At 42.4% G+C, this 24297-nt stretch overlaps 1 protein-coding gene and 1 pseudogene across 1 annotated transcript in view; one reads left to right on the top strand and one right to left on the bottom strand.

The window, feature by feature from the left end:
• LOC145408266 (uncharacterized) overlaps nucleotides 1–24297 on the top strand; it is a 194090-nt gene that overhangs the window by 32436 nt on the left and 137357 nt on the right. The window lies entirely within an intron of this gene.
• Nucleotides 21917–22400, bottom strand: LOC145408235 (uncharacterized; annotated as a pseudogene).

The following is a 24297-nucleotide window of genomic DNA, read 5'->3' as shown; positions in this document are numbered from 1 at the left end:
TTTTACCTGTGGAAATACAGTTTTCAAACAGTGCATAGGAATACCCATGGGAATAGACCCAGCCCCATTCATGGCAAATCTATACTTATATAATTATGAATTCAAGTGGATAGAACGAATGTCAAAAGTTCAATATTCAATAGCGAAGAATAGAATTATAACAAAACTAGACGATTCATTGATGATGTAATATCCTTAAACAATGATGGAGAAATGAATGCAAGGACAAAAGAAATATATCCGGATGCACTAGTATTAAATAAAGAAAACTGCCAAGCAAGCATTTTGGAAATTAATATAAAAATAAAAACAAAATTATATCAACAAAACTTTATGATTAAGAGATGATTTTAATTTTGAAATTGTATCATACCCAGATTTGTCGGGAAACATACCTAGAGTTCCAGCGTGTGGTATATACATGTCTCAGGTGCTACGGGTCGCAGAGGCAAGTACAAATTTGGAAAACTTTACTGCAAGAATCCAACAGATCGCAAGAAAATTCCTCAGTCAAGGATTTTTCATAACAGAATTACGTAAGACATTAAAGAAAACGTATCACCGTCACTATAACTCCTTCAAACACCTGAAAAGAGGTGTAAATATTCTTACAATAGATATATTTGACTCTACCTCGGATATAATAGTATCCCAGGGCTGCCGACGGGCAGAGAGTGCTCACGGGATCCCCTGGCTCTGTAGCAGATTAAGACTAGCAACCAAAACCAATAATACCCAGCAATTTGGACTCAACTGGATGCTGCTCAATCGACCATAACAACAACAACAAACCATTCCTCTCAAATACAACGACCAGTTACACCTGCCAATTGAGACACAACTGGATGCGACTTAGTCAGCGATGACAACAACCATTACTACCAAATTGAACTCCACTGGAAATGGCATATTTGTCCTATCTTTTAATGTGTGTGTGTGTGTGTGTGTGTGTGTGTGTGTGTGTGAGAGAGAGAGAGAGAGAGAGACTGGGACAGAGAGACAAAGAGAAGTTGTGGCAAAATAAAGTGGTTGGAGCGTTAGAAAGAAACAAACACTCCTTCTCCCAAGGCTCCACCTCCTCTCGGCCGCTTCTTCACCTCCCTCCCTCCTCTCTTCCCTCCTGGCCCCTCTCTCTCTTTCTTTTTCTCATCTTGCCCCTTTTGTCTCCACTTTCACTCCCCCTCTCCCTTTCTCGCTCTCGCCACCTCTCTATTTTCCCCTACCCCATCTCCTCTCTTGTCCCTACAGTGCCCCCCACTCTCCCTCACCTACTCTTTCTGTCTCCCTCTCCGTCCCCTCTCCCTCACCCACTGCGCCTCCATCTCTCTTCCCACCCCTCCTCTCTCTCTTTCTCTCTCTCTCTCTCTCTCTCTCTCCCCAGCTTTCACCTCCACTTCCAGCTTGTCTCAGCCAGGCGGTGATGAAGCTTGACCAAAAAAAGAAAAAAAGGAAAAGTATTGAGAACCATGAATTTTTCCTTTGCCGCCTGTGTGTGTGTGTGTGTGTGTGTGTGTGTGTGTGTGTGTGTGTGTGTGGTGTAGCTTTTCTTCCTGACTCCAAAAGTTTATATTCATTTAAGACGTTTGGAAATAAGAGTGTTTAGATATAGTCTCCATATTGCTTTACTGACAGAGGTCCTTTCCAACCTCACCTTATTCACATCACTGACCCGAAGGAGTTAGTGGCCGTGTATATAGCTAGGGACACGGCGATCAAACTCCTATAGTCGGTTTTCATCTGACGGAACTGGATCAATTCCGTAATCTGAATACTAAGTCGCGCTCGTATGAAATGATATGAGCTGTAGGTATGAGGTACGAAAGTGTCTTCCTGGCTATTAAACGTATTAGTCTTCCAATCTGACGACACTTGGCATCACCAGAATTAAAATGAGTTAGAGAACTTCGTCAGGTAAGAGAAAACGCACTATAGTTGCTTGGAGGGACTGTTTGTGTTTAACTACATTTTTCATTAAAGCCTGGAGTGCTTGTAAGAAAGGAAACTAGGTTTATAACGTTATCGGAAAACGTGAGATTCGCCTCCATTTCAAAGGATGAAGCTTTATATTTCCATCTTCATTTTTACCCTCCACCTGACAGAATCAGAGGAGAGTGATGTTATTACTGAGATCAATAGGTGTCCATCCGTAGAGTTGGGCGGCAGGGCGGTCTTTGATATGTAGAGTGCTGTCTCTTAAGTAGTTTTTTCATTAAAAAAAAAAAAAAAAAAAAAAAAACAGACATTTCAGTGCGACCTGCGCAAAGAATCTGACGGGCCCAGGTTATGTGTTCAAGGTGTTCTCTTAAGGCCCACGTTTAAAAGAAAAGATTCTTGGGTTGAGGGCCATTATGCGCTTTGTTAGGTGTGCAGGGAGGTGGGGGGTATGTGCTTGGTCAGGTGGAGTGTTACAACAGCGTAGTGTTGCCTATGTTTTAATTCAGGCTGGGTGGTAAAGGAAAGCCTGACACCTGAATCAATAAGGTTTTGGTAAAACGTGATATTCATTTTTTTTTTACTTACAGGAAATGGAACTCTTATTTTAGGCCGAGTTGGAATGAAAAGAGTATAGTTAAACGGAGGAACTTTACATTTTTTACCTTCATTTTTCAGTGAAGTTGGCAACTAATTTTATAAAACCAACTGAAAACGTAAGGTCGAACTCCTAGTCACCTGAATAAACTTTATCTTTACCGACATTATTTTTTCATCCAAGTTGTGATTGAAGGAAAGAGTGGAATTAAGTCAATAAGGCGATTTGGAAACGAGATAGAACGCCTAGATATATTGTTCTTTCTGTTCCTTTTCCTCCTCTTCCTTCCTTCTCTCTCTCTCTCTCTCTCTCTCTCTCTCTCTCTCTCCCCCTCTCTCTCTCTCTCTCTCTCTCTCTCTCTCTCTCTCTCTGTTTTTACGTGGAAACACTCATATTTTCAGCCTCATTTTTCATTCCAAGTTGTAGGTGAAAGTGAGAGTGTCAGCTATACTTCAAAGGCTTCTGGTTTCAAGATGTACAGGATGAAGGATAATGCTGTGGTGTTGATTTGTAGTCACTTCAGTTAACTATATATTTTTTCTTTCATTTTTCTTTCAAATTAAGGGTAAATGAAGGAGTGCCAACTAAAATCTATAAGCCTCTCAAAGTTGTGCAAGAGGAAGATGGTTGCGGTGGTGTTGGTGTTGTCACTTGAGTTGACTATATAATTTTCCTGTTATTTTTCTTACAAGTTAAGAGTGATTTTAAAATACCCACAGAATCTACGAGCCCCTCGAATAAAGTTTTGCAAAATGATAGATGTTGCTGTGGTGCAGGTATAGCCATTTGAGTTAACTAGCCTACGAGTATGTATTTTTCCTGACATTTTCCATCCAAGTTAAGGGTGAAAGAATGTCAGCTAAATCAGTAAGCCTCTCGATAAAAGTTATGAATGAGAAAGGAAACTGCGGTAGTGTTGCTGTAGAGTCACTTGAGCCAACTACATATTTTTCCTGTCATTTTTCGTCAAAGTTACAGGTGAGTGAAAGAATGCCAGCTAAATTGATAAAGCCTCTCGTTTAAAGTTCCAGAAGGGGGAGGAGATTGTGATGGGGCCGGTTTATAGTGACATAATTTACCTGTATATTTTTCCTGACGTTTTTTTTTGCCAAAGTTAGGGTCGAATGAAAGAGTGCCAACTAAATCTATGAGCCTCTCGATTAAAGTTGCGGGAGTGGAAGGAGATTGCGGTGGTGTTGGTTTATGGAGGGAGGGAAGGAAGTGCGGCCTGGGAACTTGTCAAACTGTCCCCGGCGAGAGTCCGGAGCAAGACCCATGGGGGTGGGGGAGAAGGGGAGAGAGGGAGTCGGGGGAGAGGGGAGGGGGTGAAAGGGGTAGGATTTGGGAGAGGCTAGGGGTGATGGGAGGAGGTTAGGCGGTACGATGGGAAAGGGAGAATCGAGGAAATAGGGGTCGAAGGGGTATGAATATTAGGGAGGGGAGGTCGGTGGGGAGAAGTGAGGCGGAAAGAGCGGGGAGGAAAACTCGAGAAAAGAGGGGGAGAAAGCTTGAAGAAACTGGGGAGGGGAGGGTGGTGGGAGGAGGCGAGGGGGGAGGAGAGGATGATGAGAGGAAGGAGGCGTAAAAGGAGGGTGACTGGAGGGGAAGTAGAGGAGAGAAGAGAAAGGGAAGGGGCGATGGAGGAATGAGAAGAGGTGACGAGGTGGGGAGGACGAGAGAAATGGGAGGAAAAGGGAAAGATGGGAGGTGTCCAGGGAAAAAGGGAAAGGGGAGGAAAAAGTAGACGCTGGAGGGAAAGGGATGGGACTAGAGAAGGAGAAGGGGATGGTAGGAGAGAATGAGGAAGAAGACACGACAAGGGATAAGACGAAGGTGAAGGAGAGGGTAGGCGAAGGTGAGAGAAGTGGGAGGGGAAAGGAGACGAGAGGGAAGGAGAAGGGCCGGGAGGTGGAAGAAGTAGACGATAGGAGGAAAATGGAGGGAAGGAGAGGATATGGAACGACGGGGCGATTGCAGAAGGAAAAAGGTATTGAGGCGAGGGACGTAAAAAGAATGTAATAGGAGAGAGGCAGAGGGGTGAGGGGTGGAAAGAGAGAGTGAAGAGCGTAAGGGGGACAAGGGGAGGAGGAGGGAGAAGAGAGCAAGTGAGGGAAGAGGTTGAGGGGGGGGGGGAAGGACCTGGGAGAAAAGCGAGGAGAGGGGCTGGGTGAAGAGAGCGAGAAAGGAAGGCAGCAAGAAGGGGACGAGGACAATAGAAGAGGAAGAGGGCAAGAAGAATTAATAAGAAGGGAGGAAAGTGAAAAGGAGGCGAGGGTAGAGGGAGGTAGGGGATATTCCAAGGCAAGAAAGAAGAGAAAGAAATGATGAAGAGAGAAAGGGAGTGGGTAGGGGAGAGATGAGACAGGGGAATGCGACGCGTGGGGTGAAAGAAGAATGAAGAAGATAGAGTGAGGGCGAGAAATAAAGATGAGAAGGCAAGGAAAGGAGAGACGAAAGGAAGCGAAGGATGTGAATGAAGAGGTGTAAGGACAGGGAGACGAAAAGGGGAAAAAGCAGATGAAGTAAACAGAAAAAGGGAGAAGTAATAAGGGGAAGTGAAGGCAAGGTTTTAGAGGCAAGGGACGATAGACGAAATGGGAGAGAGTGAGCGCTGATCGAATGATGAACAGAGGAGAAGGCGAGATGAAGAGATAAAGCTGGGAGAAAAGTGTAAACGAGAATAGCGGAAATTCTGAATAAAGACAAAGTGAAGAGAAGGCGAAGTAAAGAAAATGAAAAGCAAAGAATAAGGCGAAAAAATGAGTACCTAAAGAGTGGCAAAAATAATAGGAGAAAATCGAAGGTGAAGAACAAGAAACAAGGCTAAGAAAATATGCATCAGAAGGTTGGGGTAGTGGGAAAGAGTAGAAATACCAGGAGGAGGAGAAGGAAATAGAGAAGGTGAAGGAAAAATAGGGAAGAGAAAGTGAAGAGACAGAGGAGAGACTGAAAAGTGGAAGACGAAGAACGCGGTGAGACACAGGAGACAGTGTAGTAAGAGGAGAAGGCCAGCGTAAAGGTGGGTAGGGAAAGAGAAAAAGGCTGAGGGGGAAATGAGGGAAGGCAAGGAGAGAGAGAGAGAGAGATGTCGAGGGATAGAATAGGAAGAAGGCGAGGGAAGGGAGAAGCCATCCTCAAAGGGATAGCGGTTGTTTACGAGGGGAAGAAAGGGAACGGGTATGTTTTGAAAGGACTGAAGGTATTTTAGGTAAGAAGAGGGAAACCTGCTTCTTTGGGTGAGCAAAGGCATCTCTTAGGGGAAAGGATGAGCTTGTCTCTGGGATAGGAAAATGGCAACCGCGAGGGGAAAATAGGGCGAAAAATAGTCTTAATATTCTTTGCTGAGGAAAAAAAAAATGGAAGGTAGTTGTCATAGGAAAACAATAGCATGGAAGGAGGTTGGTCAGGGAGAAAACAGGGTCAAAATAGGGTTAATGCTCGTACCCTATGGAATGAAGTAGTGAAGGAAGTTGCAATGGAAAAATAGGGTGAGAATGGGGTTATGTTCGTAGTCTGAGAAAAGAAAGAGAGTGTATGCTATTTAGCAGAACAGGGTGAAAAATAGGGTTGATGTTTGTACTGTGAGGGAAAGAGGAGAGATGGAGGTTGCTGTGGGAGAAAAGTGGGGTGGAAATGAGAATTAACTGAGGAAAAAAGAAGGGATGGAGTTTGGTAGGCGAGAAAAATGGAGAGAAAATGGGATTAGGTTCGTCCTCTGAAGATGTGAAGAAAAGTGGCTGCGATGGAGAGATAAGATTAAAAAAAATAGGCTTAATGTTCACACTCTGAGGAAGGAAAGGGTGAAGGTAGTTGCTATGGGGATAATAGAGGAAAATTCGTTGAAAATTTATACTCTAACGAAGGAAGGTTGTCTAGGAAGAAAGCAGGGATGATGGTCGCACTCTGAGGGAGGAAGGAAGTTCCAATGGGAAAAAACAGGGGGATGTTCTTGCTCTAAGGACAGACGAAAAGGCGGTGGGTAGCTGCCATGGTGAAAATAGAATGAATGTTTATGCTCGAAGGAAGCTGGTAAGCATGGGGGAAGAATAGGAGGGATTTTCGTAAAAGAGGGAGGAATATTTAATGAATGTGGTTCATCGTACTTTCATGATTATGGTGACCTTATGCCCTGTGAATTTTGCCTGTGCGACGTCTCCCTCTAACTTCACTGGACTACCACATGCTCAGCACATTCTCATACTCTTGTCCCACTGCTCATTACATCTTCATACAAGCCTTCCTGCCACGCAACATACACTGTGCAATGCACTCATCACTTCAGATCCAGCCTCACAACACAAACTGCACAGTACACTCGTCTCATCCCATTCAGCCTCACAACATTGCCTTTACAATACACTATTCCATTCCTATGCTACTTTACAGCAAACAGTAAACTGCACAGTACCTCTTCCCCTCCCTTGCTCCCTTACAACATGGGCTGCACAATACAGGCATTTCCGCCCTGCCCTCCCAATCCTTATATTATAAGCCAGCTAAGGAAGCATGTTAATGTAGTAATAGATAAATGGCACATACGTCTGTTATCATTAAGGAAAGCAGTGGATTCTCTGCTGTACAGTATTGACTGACACAGGATAACGGGTGATTGCTTTATCAGAGATGTCAGAGAAACAGTAATTTAAATGATTGCTAACATTCCCAAAGAAATTCAGGATGATCTCCATATAAATAATGACTATGTAATATCTGCCGTGAAAAAAAACCTCTTGGCAAAAGTCGTTAAACTCTACGGATTGTTGGTGCCCCATTTTGCATATTTAATTTTATATGAAGTCATAAAATCTTAAAAATAAATAAATAAATGTGAAATAATATATTTTTGTATTTGCTTACCAACACGTACGCCAATTTTGGAGTGAACTAGTGAAACAATGAAGCAGTAGCACCTAATTTGACAGGTATTTGGAAGAAACAAAAATTAAGAAAAAATAAACAAGTACAATATGTTCTCCACTACATGATGAAGTCCATATATAAAACTGAACAGAACATGTTTATACTTCTGTGCACATATCCATGGCTCAACCTAGTCTAAAAATATAGCCTTAATTTCAAAGTTTCCCTAATAAGGGTTTATTCATTCCTTTATACTTTCTCATCAGTTGCTCCTTCTGTTTGCTCCGGGCTTACTGTTGTACACAGCTGTGTACAACAGTGCTGTGATGTTTTTCAAGGGTCTAATTTGACCAATCTTCATCCTCTTATTCATAAACAGTCTTATCTACTTAACTCCTAATTATTCTACTCTTCATATTTCACCCGACTTTTCCTAGCTCCCAGCCCTTCAGCCACTACGTTTCAAATTGGAACAATATTAATAATACATTTCTTTCAGCTCCCTGACTGTATTCAGTTTAAGAAAGTTATGTGGTAATGAAAGGTGTAATGGAGGTTGTATCCATCCTTTATAGCGATTAGTCTCCCCTAAGGTGAATAAAGGTGTCCGTAAACAACAATTTTATTGATGAGTATAATGACACAACAATTCATTCCTCCAGCATTTTGCTCACAAGTCTTTAACATGACCATCTCCTCGCCCTCAGCAACACACAGAACAATCCTTCATCCTCTCTGTATTTGTGGTGTCTCTCCTTCTGATCTTTCCTGACAGGGTCTTTCTAGGCAAGATCTTATTGTTTCTTGTGCAGAAATAGCTTCTCTCACCTTGCATAATTGTTGGCTTTTTACAGGGGCCTTATTTGCACCTTTGTAAAGTGCATTGCTCTAGTGTGTGGGGGGGGGGGTATGGAGGTGTGTGCATGAGCGAATGATTGGGTGAGTGAGAAGAAAGGGTGGGTATTCGCAACATAACTTCTTCTTTAGTTAACAGAATAAAGTTACAATCTGTGTGACTCATCAACTCCCCTTTTTGTAGATTCAAGAGAATCTCTAGTCACCAGGGTGTCCGTCAGTCACTCACTAAGGTTTTTGGAAAAGGAAGTGCTCTGCCCCTGTAGAATTTAGCAGTATCCCATATTTGGGCCCTGGAGCTCCCGCATTCGCTACTTTTGTGCTTGTTCACACTGACATCCTCCAGTCTCTCTCTCTCTCTCTCTCTCTCTCTCTCTCTCTCTCTCTCATTATGTTGCACCGCTTTATGGATACTCTGACAGATACATAAGCAACACCTCCTTTGTATTCCTTGTCTTCATGCACCCGTTTCTCCACACACAATCACCCCTTTCCCTCCAGTTCTCTAATGAAGGGCTGAACGGGTAACCTTAAGTCTTTCATATAAGCACCAAGTCAGCTCTTCAGTCTCTGCTTCCTCCTACCTACGGCCTTAGGTCTTTCAAACGCAGTATATTCTCAGACATTTAGAATAATCGGATCTTTCTTTGGCCTCAGTTTTGTCAGTCAGTTTCTCTGTTGTCAGTTTTTAAAAATACAACTGACAATCTTTTGTTGATTTCTAGTCTTTGTTTTCGTCTGCCCTCATGAAAAATATTAAAAACATTACATCCCATCTTTATCGTCCACCTCACTCCCCCTTTCCACTTCGCTTTCCCTCTGCCTCTCCCCCTCCTCCTCACAACCGCTCACCTTACATCTTCCCCTCACCTTCACTTTGTCGTCCCCCCCCCCTGCACATCACACCCTCACCCTCATGTCACATACTTCTCTGTACTCTCACCCATCGCTATCCCTCCCTCCTTCCCCGTCCCCTCCCCTCTCACCCTTTTCCTCTCGTCTCTCCCCTCCCTTACCGCATCACACCTCCTCTCCCTCTATCATTCCTTTCCATTCATATTTTCCCTTCCGCTCACATCCTTCACCTCCCCCTAACACCCCTCCCCTCCCCTCACATCCTTCACCTCCCCCTAACACCCCTCCCCTCCCCTCACATCCTTCACCTCCCCCTAACACCCCTCCCTTGCCCTCTCATCTTTCACCTCCCCCTAACACCCCTCCCCTCCCCTCACATCCTTCACCTCCCCCTAACACCCCTCCCCTCCCCTCACATCCTTCACCTCCCCCTAACACCCCTCCCCTCCCCTCACATCCTTCACCTCCCCCTAACACCCCTCCCCTCCCCTCACCTTACATGCAACATATTCTCTCATCTAACTTTCTTACATCACACTCTCTCCCTCACCTTACATACATCCCTCCTCTCACTCCCTCTTTCTCTTGCCCCACACCCTCACCCTCAACCCTTTACCTCATTCCCCTTCCCCTTCCCCCCACACACCATTCCCCTCCCCCACCCACTACACCATTCCCTTCCAGTAACTCCCCTCACACCATTCCCTCCCCATCCCCCTCACATTGTTTTCCTCCCCTACCCCTTCTCACACCATTCCCCTACCCTATCCCCCTCACATCATTCCCTCCCCTACCCCTCACACCATTCCCCTACCCCCTCACACCATTCCTCTCCTCTGTCCCCCATAACAGTCCCCTCCCCTACCCCTCACACCATTCCCCTACCTCCCTCACACCATTCCCCACCTCTACCACCCACACCACTCCCCTCCTCTACCACCCACACCACTCCCCTCCTCTACCCTCCACACCTTTCCCCTCCCCAACCCCTCCACTCACCATTCCCCTCCCCTCTCCCCCTCCTGCCCCCCGACTGAGCCCTTTGATCAGCGAGGCTCACACGCCAGCCACGATACTTTCATCATAGGCCAATTCCGAGTTCAAGTGCGCCAGGGAAAACGGGTCTTACTTGGTTAATGTGTACCTGACTCGCAAACGCTACCCATTTTTCTTTTCTTTTTCCTTTGCAATGTTTTTCTGAAGGAACTTGAACGTCTGTATAAAGCCTCATGAGTGTGTGTGTGTGTGTGTGTGTGTGTGTGTGTGTGTGTGTGTGTGTGTGTGTGTGTGTGTGTGTGTGTGTTTATATGCATAGATAGAGAGCTAGGCAGATAAAGAACGTGGATAATTGGATGGATGAATGGATTTATGGAATCGAAATTTGGTATAATGTAATTATTATTCACTGGAGTTACGAGGCTATTTAATAATATGGTTGAAATAAGATGTTTATAAGTTTTAATAAACCGTGCGCTGTCGGCGGCATAGTACGCACATTAATAGTTGTTCATTATTGGCGCTCCACACACTGACTCTACACAGTTTGGAGAATAACTATTTTAGGTTCAGCCGGAGTAAGGTGTTAACAGAAGTGAAGTTGTTACCGCCAGAGGAGGGAGCGTTGTTGTGTCGATGATAACTATAGTTCATTTATACAACTTGACCCAAATTCTCTTCCTTCAGCAGTTCATTTCACGTATCTCAATGACATAAAAGACATTGCTACAGTCCTGCATCCTTTTCATAACACCTTTTCGAAATTGCATAATAATCTAGTGTTTGTCAATTATTTCAACTCAACATTCAAGATGGAAAGATGGGAATTTTGAACCAAGTTAAGGTAAAACGAATGTAGTTTGCTCATTAAAATGGACGCAATGTAGGTGTTATATTTAGGCCAACACTAAGCAATTTCATTTAGCAGAGGCCCAGCAGTGAAAGGATTTTATGGAGACAGTAGTTTACCCTTGATTTATTTCTGCTTGATAAAAATTGTAGCCGGTAGCCATAGAAGAATCCAAAGTGTATTCCTTCTCCAGGTAAGGGATAACCGCCTGTGTTCTGGCCTTGCAACGCTCACCTTTCATCTTTTAACCTGATCATCAACTCGTTTGCAAGATGATGCACTGGAAGGGTTAGCAGTGAATATTGGATAACTATTGTCGGTTTGTTTTCATGTGACAGAACTGGGCCACTCCCGCAGCTTATATGAAAGTCGCAGCTGTATGAAATTCGATAAGCCTTAGATATGAAGAACGAGTCTCCTTGGTTGCTAGTCATATTTACCCTCCAGTCTGAACCTGACCATCATCTAAGCAGGAAGGGGGTTACGGATGTTTGTCAGAGGAGAACAAACTGTTATATTCCATTGTCTCTTAATCCCTTTGCTCTTTAATAACTGCCACATAAACAGCAAAATCCCTATAGGTAAAATATCTCCCTGTAAACCGTGAATATCTCTTTTTCCTTCACATTTACTACTGCTAAATGGTTGCACAGTTTTAGGGCAGCGTAAAGGAACTATTGACCGAAACTGTACCTTCTCTCTTTTCGAATCAACCGAATGATAAAATGCTCGAAGGGAAAGACGCTTGGGCCCTCATTCTTTACAGGTACGAAAAGTCCCTAACACCTATTCCTAAGCGATTTGTTTTGCTTGATACACCTTGCTGTCCTCCTCTGCATTACTTAAATAATTCTACCACCATACGCTTCATAAATAACGTACAAAATTATATTAACCAGGCGTATCCAAAAATAAATCACTCAGGAAGAGATGCTAGGGAATACAGGCCCTGGTCGTTTAGTTTAGAGGTGAGATGGTCGTTTAGTTTAGAGGTGAGAGAGACCTTGGCTTAGGATTATTAGCACTCAGCCTCCCATGACTCATTCTCAGTACAAAAGAGTCTTGTGATCATTGAAATTCAGGTTTTTACGATTTACCCCCAAGTGAATTAAACTGTTTGGCGTTTCCTGACGTAGAAAAGTCTCCCTCGTATTCTCATCGGTTAAGGAAATCCCCTAACACCTTTTCCTAAGCGACATACTCTGCTGTTTGCACCGTAATGTCCTTCACCTTGTTACATAAACCAATCTGATATCGCCATGCTCTCCGTAGATAATATGCAAAAGGATATTAACCAACCATATCCAAAAATAAATCGCTAGGGAACAGGTGCTGGGGAGCCTCTTCAGCTGACAAGCATACGGGTCTAGTTTAAATGCCTGAAGTGGTGGGATATGTATTAAAAAAAAAAAAAAGTAGTGAAGGTAAGAAAAAATAATATTGGAAGAGATGTATGAATGGAGTTCAGATAGAGGAAAGACAATATGAATGTGTTAAGTAAGAGGTATTTGAAGACAACAGTTCAGAAAAGTAATGAAAAGCGCTTGGTCCTAAAAACTAGGATACTTTTACAATGATGCGCGAAAATGTAGAAATTAATGTTGGGTAGAGTAGCAGTGTCCAAGGGATGAAATGCAAAAATACTGAAATTTGAAAGTGAACTCAGAACACATGAAAAGATTTTTCTGGAAAAAAAAAAAAATAGCATAACAAAAGCAGAGCGTAGGAAAAATGTCATGTAATCTGTTAGGTAAAACTCAAAGGCCTGTCCTCCTCCCCCCAAAAAAAAAAATAAAAAGAGAGAAAAAAGGGAAATTATTACTCAGAGACGATAATGGAAGAAAAAATGAGAGAAAAAAAAAATACTGTAGCTGCTGGTGAACACAAACAACGCTAGTGGAAGAGTTAGTGGCTATTTTGGGAAGAATTGGATTTTTTTTAAAGTTATGGAAAACATACAAAAATTGTTTGATGAATAATCTCAAACGGTTCAATGTGATGACCTCCTTTATATTATTCTATTTGTAGACTATTTACTCAGTTCAGGAGAATTTTTTTTTTTTTCATTATACGTTTTTGTCTTCATTAATCTATATGATAAAGGGTTAGATACAGCCTTCACTAATTCCCTCGCTACTAGGGTGATTCTCTTAAGCCAATTAAACTCGCCTGGTAGAAACAAGAATAAATGAAACGCCGTGAACTTGGGCCTTGAGCTGTCGACGCAAACCTTCACTCAGTATGCCTCCACCAAGCCTTGTGGACGGTCTCCTCATACGACCTCCATGACCTATCAGTTCATCGTCCCTTCATACTGTATCGCGGAAAAGAGTTTGATCTAAATCCGTCGAGGGGTTCCGAAGATATTGTCCCCACAAGGATATACTGAGATGACCCCATATGACTTTAACCTTTGATCCGTGACCTTCCTGACCTAATCAGTTCATCGTCCCTTCATACTGTATCTGACAAATGTTTGGTGGAAATCTGATATATTGCGCCCACAAGGATAAGCTAAGTTGACCCCATATGACCTTGACCTTTGACCCCTGACCTTCCTGACCAAAACAGTTCATCGTCCCTTCATACTGTATCATTGGCAAAAGTTTGGTGGAAATCTGTGGATGGGTTCAAGAGATATCGCGTCCACAATAGTGTTACGGACTCAAGGACCCACGCATGCATTCACCTAGCACCTATGCACGCACGGACGAACAGACAATCACTTGATGCCCCCTCCACCATATGTGGGCGATAATATAGCGACAAACAGAGCTATTGGATTGAAGGGGTTGACCTCTTTACTCCGGTGATGACTTTGTGTGTGTTTGTGTGTGTGTGTGTATGTGTGTGTGTGTGTGTTCATTCTGGCGATCGAAAAGTTAATTTTATATAACTCAGGAAAAACATCTATAGTTCTTTCACATTATCTTGGCCCAAATTTTCGTCATTTTGCAGCTTGTTTCCCGTAGCTAGATAACCAAAGAGGAAAATGCTACGACTGCACATCCTTTCCACTGCATTAAATCATGATTGGTATCATTTGTCTGTGTTATTGTTACAGGTCAACATTCAGCATGGGGAGATGGCAATTTTAGGCCTAGTTAGAGTAACAGGAGTATAGCATTGAGCAACTAATGAAGGCTACAGCTAACCTTTCGAGTTCTACGCATCTTTCCTAAGCAGAATAAAATCGCCTGGAGGTAGCGGGAATAAACCAAGAATACGTCATCGCACATTAGGGCTAAGTGTCATCTCACATAATGGGTAACTGTGTGCTGTTTTGAGAGAGTTTCGACCAAAAACAGAGAAACGGACTGACTGTATGTGAAATAAGGAGGCAAAAAGAGTGGTGAAAATCAAAAGAAGGAAGGGGTTATGATAGACTGAGTCCAGATAAAAGAAGGACCATACTTATCTTCATACTATGGGGTTTTTGAAGAGGTCAGTGGAGAAAATACTTATGACAGTGAAGGCTTTGGTAGAAAATACTATTTATTTTTATATAATAACAAACTTTTGAAGTAAAGTGAAAATATGCAGGAATATTGGATAAAACAAGGATGTATGAGAGATAATATGCAAAACTGCTGATATATGAAGGAGAAATAAGAACATAATGAAAAGGTCACTGAATGACTGGGTAGCTAAGGGAACAAAAAAAAAAAAATATTCAGCAAAACTGAAAGAGGCTTGAAATTTCGAAAAAAGGCGAGATGATCATTTAGCGAGAAAAGATAAAGGTGATTTTTTTAAGGAAAAAATATAGCAGCGACCGAACACGAACAACACATTACAAGGGAGGAGCTTAGTGACAATATATTAGGGATAAATAGACGTCTGACACTTGAAATAGGTAAAACAGTTATTGTTTGATGAAAATTATTAACCAGAACCAGTTCTGTAATATGGCGTCTTTTTCATTTCATTCCTTCTGTGACCAGACGATTATGTTCAGTTCAGGAGAAATGTTTTTATTTTAATTAGTTTTATTTCCTTTTCTTTTTTTTCTTTTTTCTTTTTTTTTTTTGATGGCAGGATTAGATTCAGCCTCACTTGGATCCTGCTCAGATACCAGTAACTGTGTTTCTCAGCTTTGTGTCCTTACACCAACTCTCTTCCTTCTCTTCATCCATGGCCTTCAGAGCCGTGCATCCTGCTGTATTCACCTTTACGCTGATGATTCCATCCTTCAGTTTTCTACCTGATTCTCCCAGCGTCCGTCATAGCATTCGCAGCAACAATTACAGGATAGGGTTCTCATATGCCTGACTTCGATTTATCTCGTATGTCTGATCGAGGCCAAAGAAACCACGTTGTTTTTAATGTATCAGAGATTCAGTTCCTTCACATTTCAATACGCCACTGTCTTCCATATGGCAGTCACCTTTCCTCTAACTCCTTAAGTAAAGCTGTTGTTTTTTATCTTTCTGCTACCAGATAGATAAGTATGTAGGTTGGTGGGTAGACATACATACTAAACATGTAGTTAGTCAAGCGTACGGCCAGTTTCTCATATTAACACTTTCAAAAATATCGTCTCACAAAGTCAGTTTAATTAACCTCCCGTAAAGTTAAAAAAAAAAAAAAAAAGTCTTCACGGGAAAAAAGCAGAAAAAACTCGGAATTCATACATCTCTGACGTGTGGACGTTCTCCTTATGAAAAGCGAGGGTGTAAGTGCAGTGAAAGAGGAAGGGACATACTCTTGATGGCATGTTTATTTTATCTTTTAAAGTTCTTGAATACCAGGCAACTTTTACAGACACACAAAGAGAAACAACAGCTTATGAAAAGGACCAGATACTTCAGCATTATCTTGAAGGAGAGGAAGTACATAAAAGGAACGCAATTAAACCCTTTACAATGATGTAGTCTTTTTTTTTTTTTTCTGATTGTTAAACCTTCAGCTGTTCTTTATCTTATTAAAAGCCTCTCCTACTGATAGGACATTGAAGGCTATATCTTACCTTCTGTTCGAGAAATCTCTCAAACTGAATATATAATCGCCAGGTACCAGCCAGAATGATATGCAAATGATACTCTCGGATTAGAGGACATAACGCCTTCAGTCCAATGACATATTTTCAGTCTTATGGTCGCTCCCACCAGACGATTTTATCCAGATTAAGAAGAACCATTATTAATGAAGGTGTTAATGAAATATATCTAACTCTTGCTTTTTAATAAGTTTATCCTAAAGGGAACTCAGTCGTCAAGAAATAGCAAGAAGTACGGTAAGATATAAGCCATCGGACAGAATTAGTTAACAGCATTTTAACTTACTATACTCAGTTATTTTTTAACGAGGCGAAGATGCACTTGACAGATTGGTGATTATTGGCTGAATGCAACATTACTTCATAATCTAGCATTACTCACTGACAACAAATATCTGAGGGGGAAATTTGGGTTAGTAAATATATTTTGGACATGTTGCATTCAACCAGTCATCATCAACCTGTCAAGTGCATCTTCGCCTCAATAAAAAAAAATGGAGTATAGAACACGACGCCTTATCTTTTTTGTCCTTGCTAATACCAGGTGATTACATTTCAGGAAAGACATCTCGTACAAAAAGGAAAAGAAACGAAGGTTCAATAACTTTTATCCACGAGAGGACCTAGAAGGACAGGCAAGGGAGTGAAGAGATGTAGTGGTGAAGTTACGGACGTGGATAGGTGTAGTGGTGAAGTTGGGGACGTGCATAGTTGGAGTGGTGAAGTTAGGAACATGCATAGCTGGAGTGGTGGAGTTGGACTTGTATAGGTGGGGTGGTGAAGTTAGGGACATGAATAGGTAGAGTGGTGAAGTTAGGGACGTGGATAGGTGGAGCTGTAAAGTTAGTGACGTATATACTGTAGATGGAGTGGTGAAATGCAAGAATAACAGAGAAGGAACATAAGCAGGTAGATAAGTGGAGTCAGAAAGACAAGAGTGACAGAGGGAAGAGGCGGGGATAGGTGGGGTGGTACAAAGGAGCACAAAGAAGAGCAAACAACAACAGACCTGTTGGTCCTTTCGTGACTGTTTGGTATAAGGCTGGTTATAACTAACAAAACTAATCCATCAACTAAAGACAAGGATAGAAAATCAGGAAGGAGTTAGAATGATAGAGGGAAGGCATGTAGTTAGGTGAAGTGGTGAAGAAATTAGGGTGACAGTGGGAATGGTTTGTGACACGGTATAATAGTGAAGGAGATAGAATGACAGAGGGAAGGAGCGTAGATAGGTAGTGCAACGAAGAAGTTAGAGTGAAAGAGGGAAGGACTTGGATAGGTAGGGTAGTGAATGAGTTAGAAGGGGTGAGGACAGGTGGAGTAGTAGTCAGAAAAGCAAGAGTGACAGAGGGATGGAATGTGGATAGATGGAGCCAGAAGAGCAAAACCAACAAAAGGAAGGAGGGTGGATAGGGTAATTGGCCGTTTGCCTAAAACGTAATCGAGAAGAGGAAGGCAAGGTCCCATTTTCTGACGATGGTTTCTGAAGCATGTGGCATCACAGAACGATTCCTGTCTCTCTGTATCGCTACTGACTGCACTCTATCATATGAAGTTTTACTAAACTGACCGTAAGTATGCAGGTGGGTTGAAAGACTGTAGCCTTACAACCCACACGTAATAAAGTAATTAAACTAAAGCAGCAAGTAATAAAGAGTATTTTCCACCATCCTTTTTTTTTTTTTAAGATACTAATGATTTTTATAACATGAGGCAATCATTCAGCAGTGAAGGTGACATAAGCATCATGACAGACTTATGAAACACCGTCGGGGAATAAACTATTCGAGTAACACCAACCAGTTATTTGCACTCGCTGGAGGTTAAATAATGAAAAGAGTAATAATAATAATAATGATAATAATAATGATAATAATAATAATAATAATAATAATAATAATAATGAAACACCGAGAACTCGGACCACTAGCTGTCAAAGCAAAGCGTACGCGTCGTTCGGTATGCCTCCGCCAAGACTTGCGCACGGACTCGCCATGCAGCCACCATGACAGTGCTCGGTGTCTGTAGATAAATTAACTCTACCCCATAAGACCTTGACCTTTAACCCCTTGGCCTTGATGACCTACCCATTTTATCGTCTCTGCATACTGTATCAGTGACAAAAGTTTGATCGATATCCGTCGAAGGGTTCAGGATATATCCCGCCTACTCCCATATGACCTTAACCTTTGACCCCTTGACCGTGTTGATCTAATCAGTTCACCGTTCCTTCTTACTGTATCAGTGACAAGTGTTTGGTAGAAATTCGTCGAGGGGTTCAGGAGATATCGCGTCCACATCCATATGAACTTGACCTTTGACCCTTGACCCAGGTGACCTAGTCAGTTCATCGACCTTTCATTCTGCATCTCTGAAAAAAGTTTGGTCGATATTCGTCAAGGGGTTCAGGAGACATCGCGCCCACAAGGATGAACTAAGTCGACCCCATTTGACCTTGACCTTTGACCTCTTACCCTAGCTGATCTAATCATTTCATCATCTCTTAATACTGTATCACCGACAAAGGTTTGGTGGAAATCCTTTGATGGGTTCAGGAGATGTTGCGACCACAAGAGTGTTATGGACACACGGATCCACCCACGCACACACTCACAGACAGACCAGCCACTTAATACCTCGTCTACCATAGGTGAGCAGAGGCATAATAGATGAATAAATAACAAATGAAACAAATGCATTCGGGGGCTGAATGTTAATCGCCCGCTGGAGTACAGTATGTTGTTGGCTAAGGTACAAGTTACCTATAAACCAAATTTGAAGAAAATTCGCAGAACTCTACGGAATTCAGTCTCCTCGTTTCATAAAAAGCCAGTCCATATTCAAAAATATATGGCGGCTGACATCCGGTCATCTTTTATCAAATCCTCACCAAAAATAACAGGCTTCTGTACATTTACATAGTTGCTGTTTTCTGAAGGCTTGGTGAAAAGTCGTCCGCAACTTTTCTAAATATTATGACAACAGATACATGCATACACAGACACCGACAAATACTATATCAACTCGCCTTGCAAAAGGTTTGTGATAGTAAATTAATAAATAAATAAATAACTTACAACAGACAGTATGGACAAATGCGCCAGTTGGAGGTGAGGTAAGCTGGACCCAAGCCCTTCGCAATGTCCCTCCGCAGAAAGGCCTGAGCACCTCAAGGACCACCGCTTGTGAATGGAGCTTAGACATGAGGACCCACCTGCTTGTGAGGGAGGCCCGTGTTTTGTGCGCGTAGGAGGCTTGCTAGGGCATTTCACCAATATTTTTAAGTCCACTGCTCCTTAACTCTACATGTCAGGTAAAATAAGAAATGTCTCATTGTAGTGACAGGATTTTTGACGCAGAAATAGAAATATATGTAAGCTTCATGTGCATTTTTCTGCATAGTGGATCAAAAGTGAAATCACACACACACACACACACACACACACACACACACACACACACACACACACACACACACACACACACACACACACACACACACACACCAGGCAATTAAACTGCACATTCACAACAAGGCTAATCTGGCGGGTTAATATCCTACTGACAGTTATTAATTCACGTTTGAGGTCGACGGACAGCTTGAAATCACGCTAACCTATCAAAGACTCGTAATCAGGGCTATTTCGCACTTTAATGGCAATACCCGTTGGATACCCTTTTCAGCCACGCCACTCATAGATGAGATTGAACCCCTTCACCCAGAGGACGGGTCTTTTTAAATGTGGGGTCATTTTCAGGAACGCCCCTGTTCGTCTGACTCTAACATTTTTCGGGGGCGAGGTAATTCACTCCAGTATACTTTAGCGACGCCTCATGTTACGTCCCGGATGGTTCCGCATCTATCTAGCGCTGGAGTGTTTATCATTGTATATTCTTCCTACCACCAGACGATTTTATTTCACTTAGGAGAGCTCCTTAATAATGAGGGAATAACTGAAGGATTTGTCTTTCCCCTCTCACCTTGGCTGAAAACAATTACTTCTTATATGGAAAGACGTTATGGTGTTGAAAGTGACAAATAACAGCCAAAAAAAGAGTATTAAGGGTCTCTGAAGTCCCAGTGTGGTATTACTATGACCTTTTCAGTTGCATTTTTTCCTCCTGATGCGATGGTCGTGTTAAACTCATAGTGTAATACTTTAATTTACTTACGGTGATCGAGTAATGGGGAAGAAGTAACACTGAAACATATCCCCACTCACTGAAGCTGTGTTTTGTCATGGCCCGTATTCTTTTCGTTTTAGGAAGCTCCCTAACGCCTTTTCTTTAGTTATGCATTCCTGCGTAAATAACGTACAAAACGATAGTAAGTAGCAATATCCAAAAATACATTGCTAAGGAAGAAGTGCTAGGGAACCTTCTTTCCCGATGACAGTACGGACCATTGCCTTCACAGTAAACACAACATTAACTCTTTCACGTCCCAGTGACTGAATCAGCCAAATGAAATCTTCTGGTGTTTTGCTGGAATTGGCTGTCGAGACTATTAGAGACTTAGTTCTGTATAATTCCCCACCTGAACAATTGACAACTCTGTGAAACCTTAACACATAAAACAACCCACTCGCTTGGCCACACCACCCTCCAGTCACATCACGTATTTTTAAACAATTTTTTTATTGCTATCTAGACGATTTCAGTCAGCTTCAGAGAAACTTTTATTTAGAGGGTTTGGATACAGCCTTCACCAAAATCTGGACAGCAAGAAATCTCTCCATAACTGTGTAAAACTTGTTTAATGCAGAAGAAAATATCATAATAATGATATATACAGTACAGTACGTAACCGGATTAAACGGGCTTAAGCAGGAGCAGGAGGGAATTACTTGAAGGTATGTGTAGAATGGTAAGTGTTGTCGTATGAGCCTGTGTGTAGCTGGGAGGTTGTTGTCCAGGCAGATCTACAATAAGCTGTTCCAATTGTGTAGCGCAGAAACAAACTCAGTACCATATTTTGGGTGTCAAACTGTGTGTCAGCCATTCTTCACAAGGCTCATGTTTTCTTCGGGATTCTCTCTCTCTCTCTCTTTTTTTCTTCTTTTATTTCTGTTATCTGCAAATTATTTTATCAAGCTCGTGAGGGACTTCTCGAACTGGAGGGCATTGATATGACCTTCATTAATCCCGTAACTTCAAGGGCTCTTTCTTCGCTTGAGTTATATTACCCGGTAGCAGCAAGAAAATAAAACTGGCACCCTAACGGGGAAGTAATTACGTATTCTCTCACAGAGCAGGTATGTTAGCCGATTAACATTTTCTTTCCTTTTTTTTCTGTCTGATGTTCAAGGGAATATAATGATAGTGCAAGGAAGGTTTGCCTCTTGTGCTGAGGCAATCATTTCTCTGTTTCTCATGTTAATGTAATCATAAAATGGAAGTTTTTATTCGTAATGTAAGCTATGTTTGGAGTTTTTTTTTCCTTCTCCCTGTCATTATTCCAAGTGCTTTGTCTAGTTTTTGTGGGGGTGTCTGTCTGTCTGCTTATGTGTATGTGTATGTATGTATGATTGCGTGTGTGTGTGTGTCCATGCTTGCTTCCGTGGGCACACTCATATGTATGTGAAAGTATACGTGAATGTGTCCATGCGTGTGTCTTTGCGTGCGTGGGCGCACGTTTCTTTGTGGGGATGGAGGGGGATTCTGGGGATCAGAGTTTGATTAAATAGAAAACAGTGAAATTTAGTCTGTGATTATGACACATTATTATTGCCCGAGGACGGACGTTTCGGCCGCGGATGTTTGGGCCACGAACTTTTAGGCCATGGGCCACCAACCTCGGACGCTCTGGCCACAAGGTAAGACATTTGGGCCACAGGCCCAAAAATAAAAAATAAACAAGATTTTTTTTTTACAATAGCATTTTATATTATTTCAGAGTTTGCTGTTTACATACATATTTAATACACATATTTAAAAAGTACAAAACAGCACAGATGAAATCGACTTATGGCTACACGTTGGGCTGTCCAACTCGAAGGTTGTAGCTGATGCCACGAAGGAACTCTGGGATCGTCTTCTTGCCTTCCTTGGTCGACCACAAGGTTGTGGAGGCGCGTCTTGAGTTCCTGGCACACCTTCCCACGCTTGGCAAGATGAATCCCATGTTCCTCCTGGAGCAGGATTCCATCCACAGTGGCAGCGTCTGCTTGCGGACACGCGATGAGTTTTCACACAGTGGGGTTGGCGTGTCCCACCAGGCTGTTCCACCCCTCGCAAATGTTGTTGGTTCTGGGCTGGTTGTTGAGGGTGGCGTGGTGCATATTCCACTTCTCTGGTGGGAACATGGGTGGTGTGCGGCGTAAACGGACCGGCTTCAAGCATCCTGGCCTGGGGGTGACATCCTGGCGATGACGGAGCTGGCCTGAGAAGTAGGTGGAGTCGAAGTACTCCAAGAGTGCGGCAGCCTCCTCAGGCATGGTAGAACTCAGCCACATAAGCAGTACAAAATATATGCAAAAGGATACAAAAAAACAAGAAACTACGAACATCTGCAAACCGAAGCTTCACTCCTCTCTGTCCCACTCAACCACATGAGCAGTACAGAATATATGCAAAAGGACATATAAAAAACAACAAACTACGAAATATAAGCCCCCGTGGCCAAAACGTCATACAGTAGGTTGGGGGCCCATGGCCAAAACGTCCGTAGGCGAAACGTCCTACCCACAGACGCAACCAAATCTAGTGTATGTCCCTAACTGTGTCAGTCATTCTCTGAGTCACGGTATCTTTTCGAAGGATAAAATCTGGCAAATTTCAGAAGTAAAATGTTATGAGGGTCAGACCTAGGAGGAATTTTAAGAGGTCGGGGATACTTGTGATGTATCTGGGGTGCGAGTGGGGATGTGTCTGGAATGCGTGTGGTATGAATCTGGTACGTGTCCAGGGTGTGTTTTACGAGGTATGTACAAAGAAAAAGAATACTGTTCGGGGATGTGTTGTGGTGGTGGACATAACTGGTTTGGGTGCAGCAATCAAAAGCTTCCTTTAGCCGGCCTTTTTCATGAAACACTCGATGGGGAGCAAAAAACTAATCTGATATATAAGACAGTAATTTAAAGATCTTCGTATATGTGTGTGTGTGTGTGTGTGTGTGTGTGTGTGTGTGTGTGTGTGTGTGTGTGTGTGTGTGTGTGTGTGTGTGTCTGTGTCTGTGTGTGTGTGTTGCAAACTCGGCTACATAGTAATGATTGCATATTCTGAACCACGACTTTAGCAGATTAGCTGTGTCTTCACCACGAGATATAACCTGACGACAATGTTCTTCCTTCATTGAGCTTGTTCAAAGTAGACTCATAAGTCAGGGACGTTTGCACTTTGTGTGGGCAGTTATCCTCTCACTCAGTGTCGCAGTTGCCACGACGATGCATTGTATTCCATTTCAGCGATCCCTTCATGTATCTCCGTCAAACCTTTTTAACTCTTTGAAAACTGTGATGTTTTGCACTGACACCTAAGCATCTGCATGAATCCAGGAAATATGCAGTCTTTTTCGATATACAATGGGCGTAGATGAATCAGCTGCATTGTAATTTTAAGGGAAGGCATTATCGGGGTGATATCCTCCTCGAAACCAATGTAAAATATTAGTTCAGTAATAATTTCATAATTCTTCACCAAGGCCTTAAGCATGAAGCAAATGCACAGGAGCATGTAGCATGAATTAAACCGGTGGATATTTGCACTCATACACACAACAGGCGATGAAGATGGAGGATGGGTAAATGAGAGATCTTTAGTTGAATCTTATGTTATATCCACCTTTGCCGTCTTCCTAGCAACCTCGACCCCACCCTACAATATCTTCTATTTTGAACGGTGCGACGACATGGCTAATTATCAGTCAGTATCTCCATATACCCACCCCATCCCAACACACACACACACACACACACACATTATCAATTGCATGTCGTAACTCGGATTTTGTTGCACAGAAATCCAAGGAGACAAAAATCTTTCCATAGCTCTCTTTCTGCAAAACAAATCATAGTAATGAGAAGAAACTTATCAGAGAGAGAGAGAGAGAGAGAGAGAGAGAGAGAGAGAGAGAGAGAGAGAGAGGTAAATAAGTATGAGAATTTCACTCCTGAGTTGAGTTAGATTTATTTATTTTCATGATCGCTTTCATCTAACTTAATGTAACGCTAGTAACTTCACTTAGAAAAATATGTGCAATGTTTTCACTAAGGGTATCAAAAATCATAAGCTGTTCAGGCATATTCGTTTTCCACGCTGACTCTCTCTGCTTGATTATTTTATCTCTCAGGTTACCTCCACAAACAGAGGTGGAAGATAATGTTGCCACCTCCTTCGCTTGTCGGTCTGAAA

Source organism: Coenobita brevimanus, chromosome 76, assembly GCF_032717465.1.
Source record: "Coenobita brevimanus isolate Jiangsu-jjx chromosome 76, ASM3271746v2, whole genome shotgun sequence".
Lineage (NCBI taxonomy): Eukaryota > Metazoa > Arthropoda > Malacostraca > Decapoda > Coenobitidae > Coenobita > Coenobita brevimanus.
The sequence above is the reverse complement of the archived record's forward strand: the minus strand, read 5'-3'. Positions and strand labels throughout refer to the sequence as shown.